This window comes from Bos grunniens, chromosome 1 (genome assembly GCF_055505025.1).
Source record: "Bos grunniens cultivar Pamir isolate PY7600 chromosome 1, Bosgru_T2T1.0, whole genome shotgun sequence".
Lineage (NCBI taxonomy): Eukaryota > Metazoa > Chordata > Mammalia > Artiodactyla > Bovidae > Bos > Bos grunniens.
The window spans coordinates 122,603,550-122,614,598 of record NC_141165.1 but is presented as its reverse complement, the minus strand read 5'-3'; the positions used below and the strand labels follow the sequence as shown (position 1 = coordinate 122,614,598).

The 11,049-nt window shown below is 38.6% G+C and overlaps 1 long non-coding RNA gene across 1 annotated transcript in view; it reads right to left on the bottom strand.

The window, feature by feature from the left end:
• Positions 1 to 336: 336 nt before the first annotated feature.
• Positions 337 to 11,049, bottom strand: part of LOC147380189 (uncharacterized) — a 144,430-nt gene continuing 133,717 nt past the window's right edge. Inside the window, exon 3 of the long non-coding RNA XR_015134932.1 lies at positions 337 to 827. This is a non-coding gene — a long non-coding RNA (uncharacterized LOC147380189). The remainder of the gene's footprint in view (positions 828 to 11,049) is intronic.

The window sequence follows — 11,049 nt, the reverse complement described above, 5'->3', positions numbered from 1 at the left end:
TGATCCAGTAAGTCTGGAAGAGGACCCCAGAGTTACCTTCCTAGCAAGTTCTTAGGTAATATTGATATTGCTGGTCCAGGAACTACCCTTTGATTACAGACAGTTTGAGTTGTACAATCATGGTTTTGAAAATATCTTAAAAGCATTTAATCTGTTTCTCTAATTTAAATTTTAATAATTCCTGATGGTGAATTAATTATTAAATGAATAATGAAATATGAGCAACTACTACGTGGTAGTCATGGAGCTGGATGCTAGTGATACATTGGTTAATTATCTCTTGTTGTAGCCACGCATTCCGGGAAACAAACTCACTCAGAAGGACAATGTAGACAGTGGAGCGCAGTTTATTACACCGGCGGGCCCAAGGCAGTGTCTTCTCTTAGCCAAAGATCCTAACCAATTTTTGTGAAAACCTTATATACCCTAAGTGTACGTGCCCAAACCCACGCCTCCCCCACAAATTCCCTGGAACTAGTCTGAACAAAGAAAAAGAAAGATATAATCAAAGTTAACCCATGATTCATAGATAGTTAACAGTGGACAGTTATCAATAGGTCTGTGGTCATACCCCAATAAGCATAATAGAATTCATGATTCCATTCAGTTACACAGATAATTAGGGTATTCTTCCAGGCAACAGAGAGTCTAGGTATGAGCCCTAGGGCTCTTTCTTTTGGGGGCGTGGTTTTCCAGTTGGTATGTCATTTCCGTAGATACTGGGCATATAACTCAAAGTCCACAGTCCGGCCCGAGTTGGAGTCCTGCTTTCAAGATAGAACGTGTTCTGTCCGTTTCCTCCTTCACCACCTTAAGGAGTTCATTGTCTTGAGTGGAAAAGACAAGTGCCATGATAATTATTATGCAATGCTTTCAAAGAAAATACACGGAGGATTTAGACTCTGAAGATCTACCAAAAATTAAATAATAGCAGAGCAACATGGTCAAGACTGAATTTTAAATTTTGTTACTCTGTCCTGACAGGAAGCGGAGGAGTGAGTTAGAAAATGATTGCAAAAATCCAAGTCAGAGACAGCGATGGTAATTAAAACCCTTCAATGTTTTCGTATTGCTTTCAGCATAAAATATAAGTGTCTAAAAATGGTGAAACATAGTTCTGAATGACTGGGTATCTACTTACTTGTACAGTCTTGTCTTTTTGGTTTTTGCTAGCTCCACCTCCACTTAATCATAGCACAGTATTTTTAAAAAAGTTAATCCTGTGGAATTTCATTGTCTCTCTCAGACTTGAAATAGTTTCTCTCACCTCTCAACTTTTACATATTCTGTGTTTACACCAGAACAACTCCTCACCACCCTTCTCACTGTAGATAATCACTAATTTTTTATCTCAGTGTATATGTCTCTTTTTATGGACCTATTCCTTCCTCTTGCAGAAGGCAATGGCACCCCACTCCAGTACTCTTGCCTGGAAAATCCCATGGATGGAGGAGCCTGGTAGGCTGTAGTCCATGGGGTTTCTAAGAGTTGGACACGACTGAGCGACTTCACTTTCACTTTTCACTTTACTGCATTGGAGAAGGAAATGGCAACCCACTCCAGTGTTCTTGCCTGCAGAATCCCAGGGATGGGGGAGCCTGGTGGGCTGCTGTCTATGGGATCGCACAGAGTTGGACACGACTGAAGTGACTCAGCAGTAGCAGTAATTCCTTCCTCTAACCCTCCTTTCTCACCGCACCATTATCTTCTAGTCTTCGCAGAAGCTCATTCTCATCTTTGTCCATTTCTCCCTATATTTAACTAGAGAAGTGACCTCTTGAGGGCTGACACCAAGATCTTCATCAGTGTTATTTTTCAGAAAGATCATCTCACAATAAATACACAATTAACATGTATAGTTTTAGTGAAGAAGCTATGAAGAAAATGAGAAAGAAATAGAGATATAAGAGAAAAATCAAGTGACTGTATGCCAAGGTAGATAACATTTGGAAGGAATAAACAGCAAATCCACAAAAACGTGGACTTAAAAATTATCCAATGGTTTTAACTAGGAACACTGTTGGTAACTTGCGGTGATATCAGCAGAGTAATAAAGACAAAGTCGATACTAGGAAATGGAGATTCCCATGCATTTTTATACAATATTTAATTGAATCTTTACAATAACCATATGAAACAATTAGCACCATTTTACAGAGGAAGTAACTAAAGCTGAGAAATATTAAATGGCCAAAGGTCACAAAGCTAGAAAATGATAAGATTTGAACCTGAAATATCAGACTCTAAGAGGCAAGCTTCAATCTATTTTGTGCAATCTCTCCTCATATTACATAACTGACTAACTAAATAAGTGAAAGAAAGAACAAATACTCATAGTGAGCTGCTATGCAGCATGCCTTATGATATTTACTGGTTCCTACCTTCAGATTCCTACTCCTTTTCAAGTGTATTGGTTTGAACTTATCCTATAAAACATTATTTACATTTTTGAAACATATCTCCACTTTACTCAATTTAATTTTATTATAATTCTTTCAGTTGTTGCTGTCAAAACATCTATTGCATTCTACCTGTCCACAATATGACCTCACCTGCAAATTTAATGAGTATGCTTGCTTTTCTTTATCTGAATCACAATTAATTATCTTAAGCAAAGATGCAAATGGACTCATGTTTGATGCCTGAATCCATTCTTATTTTTGGACAAAGGAGGTTATTGCAGTTTGGATCAATTCAATATGCCTATTAAGAGGACTATGGTTTGTATTGGAGAAGGCAATGGCAACCAGCTCCAGTACTCTTGCCTGGAAAATCCCATAGATGGAGAAGCCTGGAAGGCTGCAAGTCCATGGAGTCGCTAAGAGTCGGGCACGACTGAGCGGCTTCACTTTGACTTTTCACTTTCATGCACTGGAGAAGGAAATGGCAATTGTTTGTATTACTAAGTTATTTGATCTCAGATTTGGAATAAAATATGATGTATGTTATACAACTTCTGCAATATTATCAAGTTCTAGAGTCACAAAAGTCAGTTTAATGGACCCTCACTTTTTAGAACAAATAGCTATTGTGGGTGTTAGAATTAGAAGGATGCTCTTTTTCTCTTTTTCTTTTATATGACAAACCAAATAAGCAAGTAAGAAGTCTACATTTACAAGCTTTTCCAAATCCATCTGTTGAAATGGTTTTAGAAAATCCTATTCACATATGGTCACGGGGTGCTTTCAGGAATAAGTTGGGGACAAATGTGAAAACAAGAATGAAGGCTTTTTTGCGCTGTGATCTTTCAGCTAGAAGTCCAAGGATAATAGAAAAGGGAGACTGAGTTTAAAAATAATCTTGGTAAGTGATTTTTTTTTTAATTTGTAGGCAGAAATAGTTGTGAATAAAATGAAAAATCACTTGAAAAATTACTTTTAGTGGAGACTGGGACAAATATAACCAGTGACCGGAACACAACAGATACCAATAATCTTAAGGCCCGGAAATCAGAGGATGTAGCCCATGGAGCCATGAAAAATGAAACATTCACTCTAATCCCCTTCATAAAAGCAGATTTTCCTACAAAGAGGAGGTTTCAGTCTTGGAAGCATGAAATTTATATATAAAAAAGGATGTTATTTCTCCTTATTTCTTCCTCCTTATCCTCCCCCACTGTATCCTGTAGATAGATAAGATCTCTGAGTCTAGTGAGAAGACAGATTGTATTTGGCATGATGTAGAAAAGAAAGTGATAAAATGTACTAACATCTCTACTTTATGTTAACAACAACAACAAAAAAACCTGCAAAGCAAGTTTCCATTATGCATACCATGTAATGAGTAGTTGAGACTTCCCCTAAAGTAATAAATAAGACTGATAAGAGAGAGTTGCTAAAACTAGTACACTCCAACATCTGTTTTCAACAATCCTTTGCAAACAATTTCCCTCCTTTGTAAACAATTTCCCTCTGCTCTCAATAAGCTACACTCACCAACAAGACTGTACCATGTAGTGCTCCTCAAAAAAAAAAAAAAAAAAAATTGGGGGTAACTTCATTTGCATAATCCTTTACTTCTTTTATGCTTAATAATACTCCTTTCAAATCAGTTTCTGCTCTTCAAAGACTTCTGTAATCACAAAAACTTGGTATTTTTTCCTCAAAATTAATGTCACACATGGCCAGAACCATGGGGCAAATAGTATGCAAATAGAATGCAGTGTCACTAGTTACCTTGCAATGTATATACCCTGCATTCCACTGAGAAATCCTGAACTTCAACTTTATTAGTTATCCAATAATATAGAATAAAAGTCATTGTTGTTGTCCAGTTGCTAAGTCATGTCGGACTCTGTGATTCTATGGACTGCAGCACATCAGACTTCCCCTTCCTTCATTACTTCCCAGTTTGTTCAGATTCAAGTCCATTGAGTCCATGATATTAGCAAACCATCTCATCCTCTGCCTCCCTTTTCTCCTTTTGTCTTCAATCTTTCCCAGAAACAAGGTCTTTTCCAATGAGGCAGTTCTTCACATTAGGTAGACAAAGTATTAGAGCCTCAGTTTCAGCATCAGTCCTTCCAATAAATATTCAGGGTTGATTTCCTTTAGGATTGACTGGTTTGATCTTGTTACAGTCTGAGAGACTCATAAGTGTCTTCTCTAGCACCACAATTCAAAGGCATCAATTCTTCAGTGCTCAGCCTTTTTTATGGTCCAACTCTCACATCCGTGCATGACTACTGGAAAAACCATAGCTTTGACTATACAGAATTTTGCTGGCAAAGTTATGTCTCTGCTTTTTAATACTGCATAGGTTTGTCACAGTTTTTCTTCCAAGGAGCAAGTGTCTTTTAATTTCATGGCTGTAGTCACTGTTTGCAGTGATTTTGGAGCCCAAGAAAACAACATCTGTCACCGCTTCCACTTTATGGATCACAGTGTTGTCATGGCAAAGGGTCTTGTGTAACTCAGTGAAGCAATGAGCCAAGCCATGCAGGGCCACTCAAGACAGATGGAGAGTTCTGACAAAACGTGGTCCACTAGAGGAGGGAATGGCAAACCACTCCAGTTTTCTTGCTGGGAGAACTCCATGAAAAGTATGAAAAGAATGGAAGACTAACAAATTATTATTGATTTACTTTTCATTTGATTTAAGAAATGCTTCTGTTGCTGAATTTCTTTCTCTTGGCCCTAAGGTGAGGATTCTACAAAAGATTGAATGTTTGTGTCTCTCTTCTCCCTCTGTATTCATATATATAAGCCTACTCTTCCATGTGATGGTAATTAGAGGTGGGGCCTTGGGAAGTGAGTGGGTCATGAGGGTGGAGTCCTCATTAATGGGATTGGTGCCCTTATATAGGAGATCTCCTAAAGCTCCCCTACCCTTCTGCCATGTGATGACACAGTGTGTGAATAAGGAAATAAACCCACACCAGACATTGAATCTGCAGTCACTTGGATCATAGATTTCCCAGCCCTCAAAAACTGGAACAAATACATTTCTGTTTTCATAAGTCATCCAATATATGGTATTCTGGTATAGCAGACTGAATGGACTAAGACAGATTCTAAGGAATAATTTATTATTTCTTATTAATTTCAGAATAATTTCTTATATATATTTATTTACTTATTTTACATTGCCTAACATAGAAAACAGCTTTCAGTTCTCATTTCTGTGCTAAGATCAACCAGCCTAAAGAATATTTCCTTTAGGATAATAGAATATCATCATATACTAACTGGTTCTTCTTTCTTGTAATGTCTTAGATTTCATTATTACTGTTGTATTCATCGCATAAACTAAGTTGAAAAAAATGCCACATTTTTCATCCCCTTATATATTTTTTGTGTATATTATTCTTCATTATATAAGTGTTAGGATTTATCAGTGAAGACAACTAATCATGAAGTTTTACTTGTGAAAGGTTTTTATTTAGGAATTCAATTTATTTCACATATTGAAGTCTATTCAGATTTTAAACATCTTTCTACATCATTCTGGGTAAGCTAAGCTTTTATAAGAATTTTTTCCATTAATTTATAACACCAAATTGATTATTAAGTAAAACTTAATAATCAATTTGGCAACATCTACTGGATCATTGAAAAAGCAAGAGAGTTTCAGAAAAACATCTATTTCTGCTTTATTGATTTTGACTGTGTGGATCTCAATAAACTGTGGAACATTCTGAAAGAGATGGAAATACCAGACCACCTGACCTGCCTCTTGAGAAACCTGTATGCAGGTCAGGAAGCAACAGTTACAAATGGACATGGAACAACAGACTGGTTCAAAAAGGGAAAAGGAGTATGTCAAGGCTGTATATTGTCACCATGCTTATTTAACTTATATGCAGAGTACATCATGAGAAACACTGGGCTGGATGAAGCACAAATTGGAATCAAGATTGTGGGAGAAATATCAATAACCTCATATGCAGATGACACCACCCTTAGGGAAGAAAATGAAGAGGGACTAAAGAGCCTCTTGATGAAAGTGAAAGAAGAGAGCAAAACATCTGGCTTAAAACTAAGATCATGGCATTTGGTCCCATCACTTCATGGCAAATAGATGAGGAAAGAATGGAAACACTGACAGACTTTATTTTCTTGGGCTCCAAAATCACTGCAGATAGTGAACTTAAAAGATGCTTGCTCCTTTTAAGAAAAGAGATGACAAACCACGGCAGTGACTTAAAAAGCAGAGACATTACTTTGCCAACAAAGGTCTTCAAAGTCAAAGCTATGGTTTTTCACATCCAGTATGGATGTGAGATTTGGACTATAAAGAGAGCTTAGCATCAAAGAATTGATGCTTTTGAACTGTGGTGTTGGAAAAGACACTTGAGAGTCCGCAACCAAGATTGCAGGAGGAATATCAATAACCTCAGATATGTTGATGACTGTTCATGCTGTTCATACTGTTCATGGGGTTCTCCAGGCAAGAATACTGAAGTGGTTTGCCATTTCCTTCTCCAGTGGACCACATTCTGTCTGAAAAGGCAAAATGATAGGATACTGAAAGAGAAACTCCCCAGGTCAGTAGGTGCCCAATATGCTACTGGAGATCATTGGAGAAATAACACCAGAAAGAATGAAGGGATGGAGCCAAAGCAAAAACAATACCCAGCTGTGGATGTGACTGGTGATAGAAGCAAGGTCCGATGCTGTAAAGAGCGATATTGCATAGGAACCTGGAATGTCAGGTCCATGAATCAAGGCAAATTGGAAGTGGTCAAACAAGAGATGGCAAGAGTGAATGTCAACATTCTAGGAATCAGAGAACTCAAATGGACTGGAATGGGTGAATTTAACTCAGAGGACCATTATATCTACTACTGCGGGCAGGAACCCCTCAGAAGAAATGGAGTGGCCATCATGGTCAACAAAAGAGCCCGAAATGCAGTACTTGGATGCAATCTCAAAAACGACAGAATGATCTCTGTTCATTTCCAAGGCAAATCATTCAATATCACAGTAATCCAAGTCTATGCCCCAACCAGTAATGCTGAAGAAGCTGAAGTTGAACGGCTCTATGAAGACCTACAAGACCTTTTAGACCTAACACCCAAAAAAGATGTCCTTTTCATTATAGGGGACTGGAATGCAAAAGTAGGAAGTCAAGAAATACCTGAGGTAACAGGCAAATTTGGCCTTGGAATACGGAATGAAGCAAGGGCAAAGACTAATAGAGTTTTGCCAAGAAAATGCACTGGTCATAACAAACACCCTCTTCCAACAACACAAGAGAAGACTCTATACATGGACATCACTAGATGGTCAACACTGAAATCAGATTGATTATATTCTTTGCAGCCAAAGATGGAGAAGCTCTATACAGTCAGCAAAAACAAGACCAGGAGCTGACTGTGGCTCAGACCATGAACTCCTTATTGCCATATTCAGACTTAAATTTAAGAAAGTAAGGAAAACCATTAGACCATTCAGGTATGACCTAAATCAAATCCCTTATAATTACACAGTAGAAGTGAGAAATAGATTTAAGGGCCTAGATCTAATAGATAGAGTGCCCGATGAACTATGGAATGAGGTTCCTGACATTGTACAGAAGACAGGGATCAAGACCATTCCCATGGAAAAGAAATGCAAAAAAGCAAAATGGCTGTCTGGGGAGGCCTTACGAATAGCTGTGAAAAGAAGAGAAGCAAAAAGCAAAGGAGAAAAGGAAAGATATAAACATCTGAATGCAGAGTTCTAAAGAATAGCACGAAGAGATAAGAAAGCCTTCTTCAGCAATGAATGCAAAGAAATAGAGGAAAACAACAGAATGGGAAAGACTAGGGATCTCTTCAAGAAAATCAGAGATACCAAAGGAATATTTCATACAAAGATGGGCTCGATAAAGGACAGAAATGGTATGGACCTAACAGAAGCAGAAGATATTAAGAAGAGATGGCAAGAATACACAGAAGACTGTACAAAAAACATCTTCACGACCCAGACAATCACGATGGTGTGATCACTGACCTAGAGCCAGACATCCTGGAATGTGAGGTCAAGTGGGCCTTAGAAAGCATCACTATGAACAAAGCTAGTGGAGGTGATGGAATTCCAGTTGAGCTATTCCAAATCCTTAAAGATAATGCTGTGAAAGTGCTGCACTCAATATGTCAAATTCCAAGCAAATTTGGAAAACTCAGCAGTGGCCATAGGACTGGAAAAGGTCAGTTTTCATTGCAATCCCAAAGAAAGGCAATGCCAAAGAATTCTCAAACTACTGCACAATTGCACTCATCTCACATGCTAGTAAAGTAATGCTCAAAATTCTCCAAGCCAGGCTTCAGCAATATGTGAACCGTGAACTTCCTGATGTTCAAGCTGGTTTTAGAAAAGGCAGAGGAACCAGAGACCAAATTGCCAACACTGCTGGGTCATGGAAAAAGCAAGAGAGTTCCAGAAAAGCATCTATTTCTGCTTTTTTGACTATGCCAAAGCCTTTGACTGTGTGGATCACAATAAACTGTGGAAAATTCTGAAAGAGATGGGAATACCAGACCACCTGATCTGCCTCTTGAGAAATTTGTATGCAGGTCAGGAAGCAACAGTTAGAATTGGACATGGAACAATAGACTGGTTCCAAATAGGAAAAGGAGTTCGTCAAGGCTGTATATTGTCACCCTGTTCATTTAACTTATATGCAAATTACATCATGAGAAACGCTGGACTGGAAGAAACACAAGCTGGAACCAAGATTGCCGGGAGAAATATCAATAACCTCAGATATGCAGATGACACCACCCTTATGGAAGAAAGTGAAGAGGAACTAGAAAGCCTCTTGATGAAAGTGAAAGTGGAGAGTGAAAAAGTTGGCCTAAAGCTCAACATTCAGAAAATGAAGATCATGGCCTCCGGTCCCATCATTTCATGGGAAATAGATGGGGAAACAGTGGAAACAATGTCAGACTTTATTTTTCTGGGCTCCAAAATCACTACAGATGGTGACTGCAGCCATGAAATTAAAAGACGCTTACTCCTTGGAAGGAAAGTTATGACCAACCTAGATAGCATATTCAAAAGCAGAGACATTACTTTGCCAACAAAGGTTCGTCTACTCAAGGCTATGGTGTTTCCTGTGGTCATGTATGGATGCGAGAGTTGGACTGTGAAGAAGGCTGAGCACCTAAGAATTGATGCTTTTGAACTGTGGTGTTGGAGAAGACTCCTGAGAGTCCCTTGGACTTCAATGAGATCCAACCAGTCCATTCTGAAGATCAGCCCTGGGATTTCTTTGGAAGGAATGATGTTAAAGCTGAAACTCCAGTACTTTGGCCAACTCATGGGAAGAGTTGACTCATTGGAAAAGATTCTTATGCTGGGAGTGATTGGGGGCAAGAGGAGAAGGGGACAACAGAGGATGAGATGGCTGGATGGCATCACTGACTCGATGGACTTGAGTCTCAATGAACTCTGCGAGTTGGTGATGGACAGGGAGGCCTGGAGTGCTGTGATTCATGGGGTCACAAAGAGTCGGACACGACTGAGTGACTGATCTGATCTCTGATTTGATGCTTATGACACCACCCTTAAGGCAGAAAGTGAAGAAGAACTAAAGAGCCTCTTGATGAAAGTGAAAGAGGAGAGTGAAAAGGTTGGCTTAAAACTCAACATTCAGAAAACAAAAATCATGGCATCTCGTCCCATCACTTCGTGGCAAATGGATGGAGAAATAGTGGAAACATTGGCTGAATTTATTTTTGGGGGCTCTGAAAATCACTGCAGATGGTGACTGCAGCCATGAAATTAAAAGAAGCTTGCTCCTTGGAAGAAATGCTGTGACCAACCTAAACAGCATATTAAAAATCAGAGACATTACTTTGTCAACAAATGTCCATCTAGCCAAGGCTATGGTTTTTCCAGTAGTCACATCTGGATGTGAGAGTTGTACTATAAAGAAAGCTGAGTGTTGAAGAATACATGGTTTTGAATGGTGGTGTTGGAGAACACTTTTGAGAGTCCCTTGGACTGCAAGGAGATCCAACTGGTCCATCCTAAAGGAAATCAGTCCTGAATGTTCATTGGAAGGACTGATGCTGAAGCTGAAGCTCCAATACTTTGGCCACCTGATGCGAAGAATTGACTCATTTGAAAAGACCGTGATACTTAGAAAGATTGAAGGCAGGAGGAGAAGGGGATGACAGAGGATGAGATAGTTCGATGGCGTCACCGACTCAATGGACATGAGTTTGAGTAAACTCCAGGAGTTGGTGATGGACAGGGAGGCCTGACATGCTGCAGTCCATTGGGTCGCAAAGAGTTCAACACAGCTGAGCAACTGAACTGAACTGATTTTTAATATCTAGATTGTAACGTTCTTATTTTTCATCTCTAATATTGATTTTGTATAATTCCTTTTTTATTTTTAGCCTTGACAGATTTTATAAACTCAGTTTTTCAAAGAATAAAATGTTAGGGGTTATCTCTAGTGTACTTTGGCTTTTGTTTTGTTAATTACTATTGTAAACTTTACTTTCACTTGTTATGCCTTCCCTGATTCAATTTCTTCTTCTTCTTCCTTCTTCCACTTTTTTTGGCATTTTGTTTCCCATATTTTTATTCTATGTGTGTTGACTTACATGAAGTT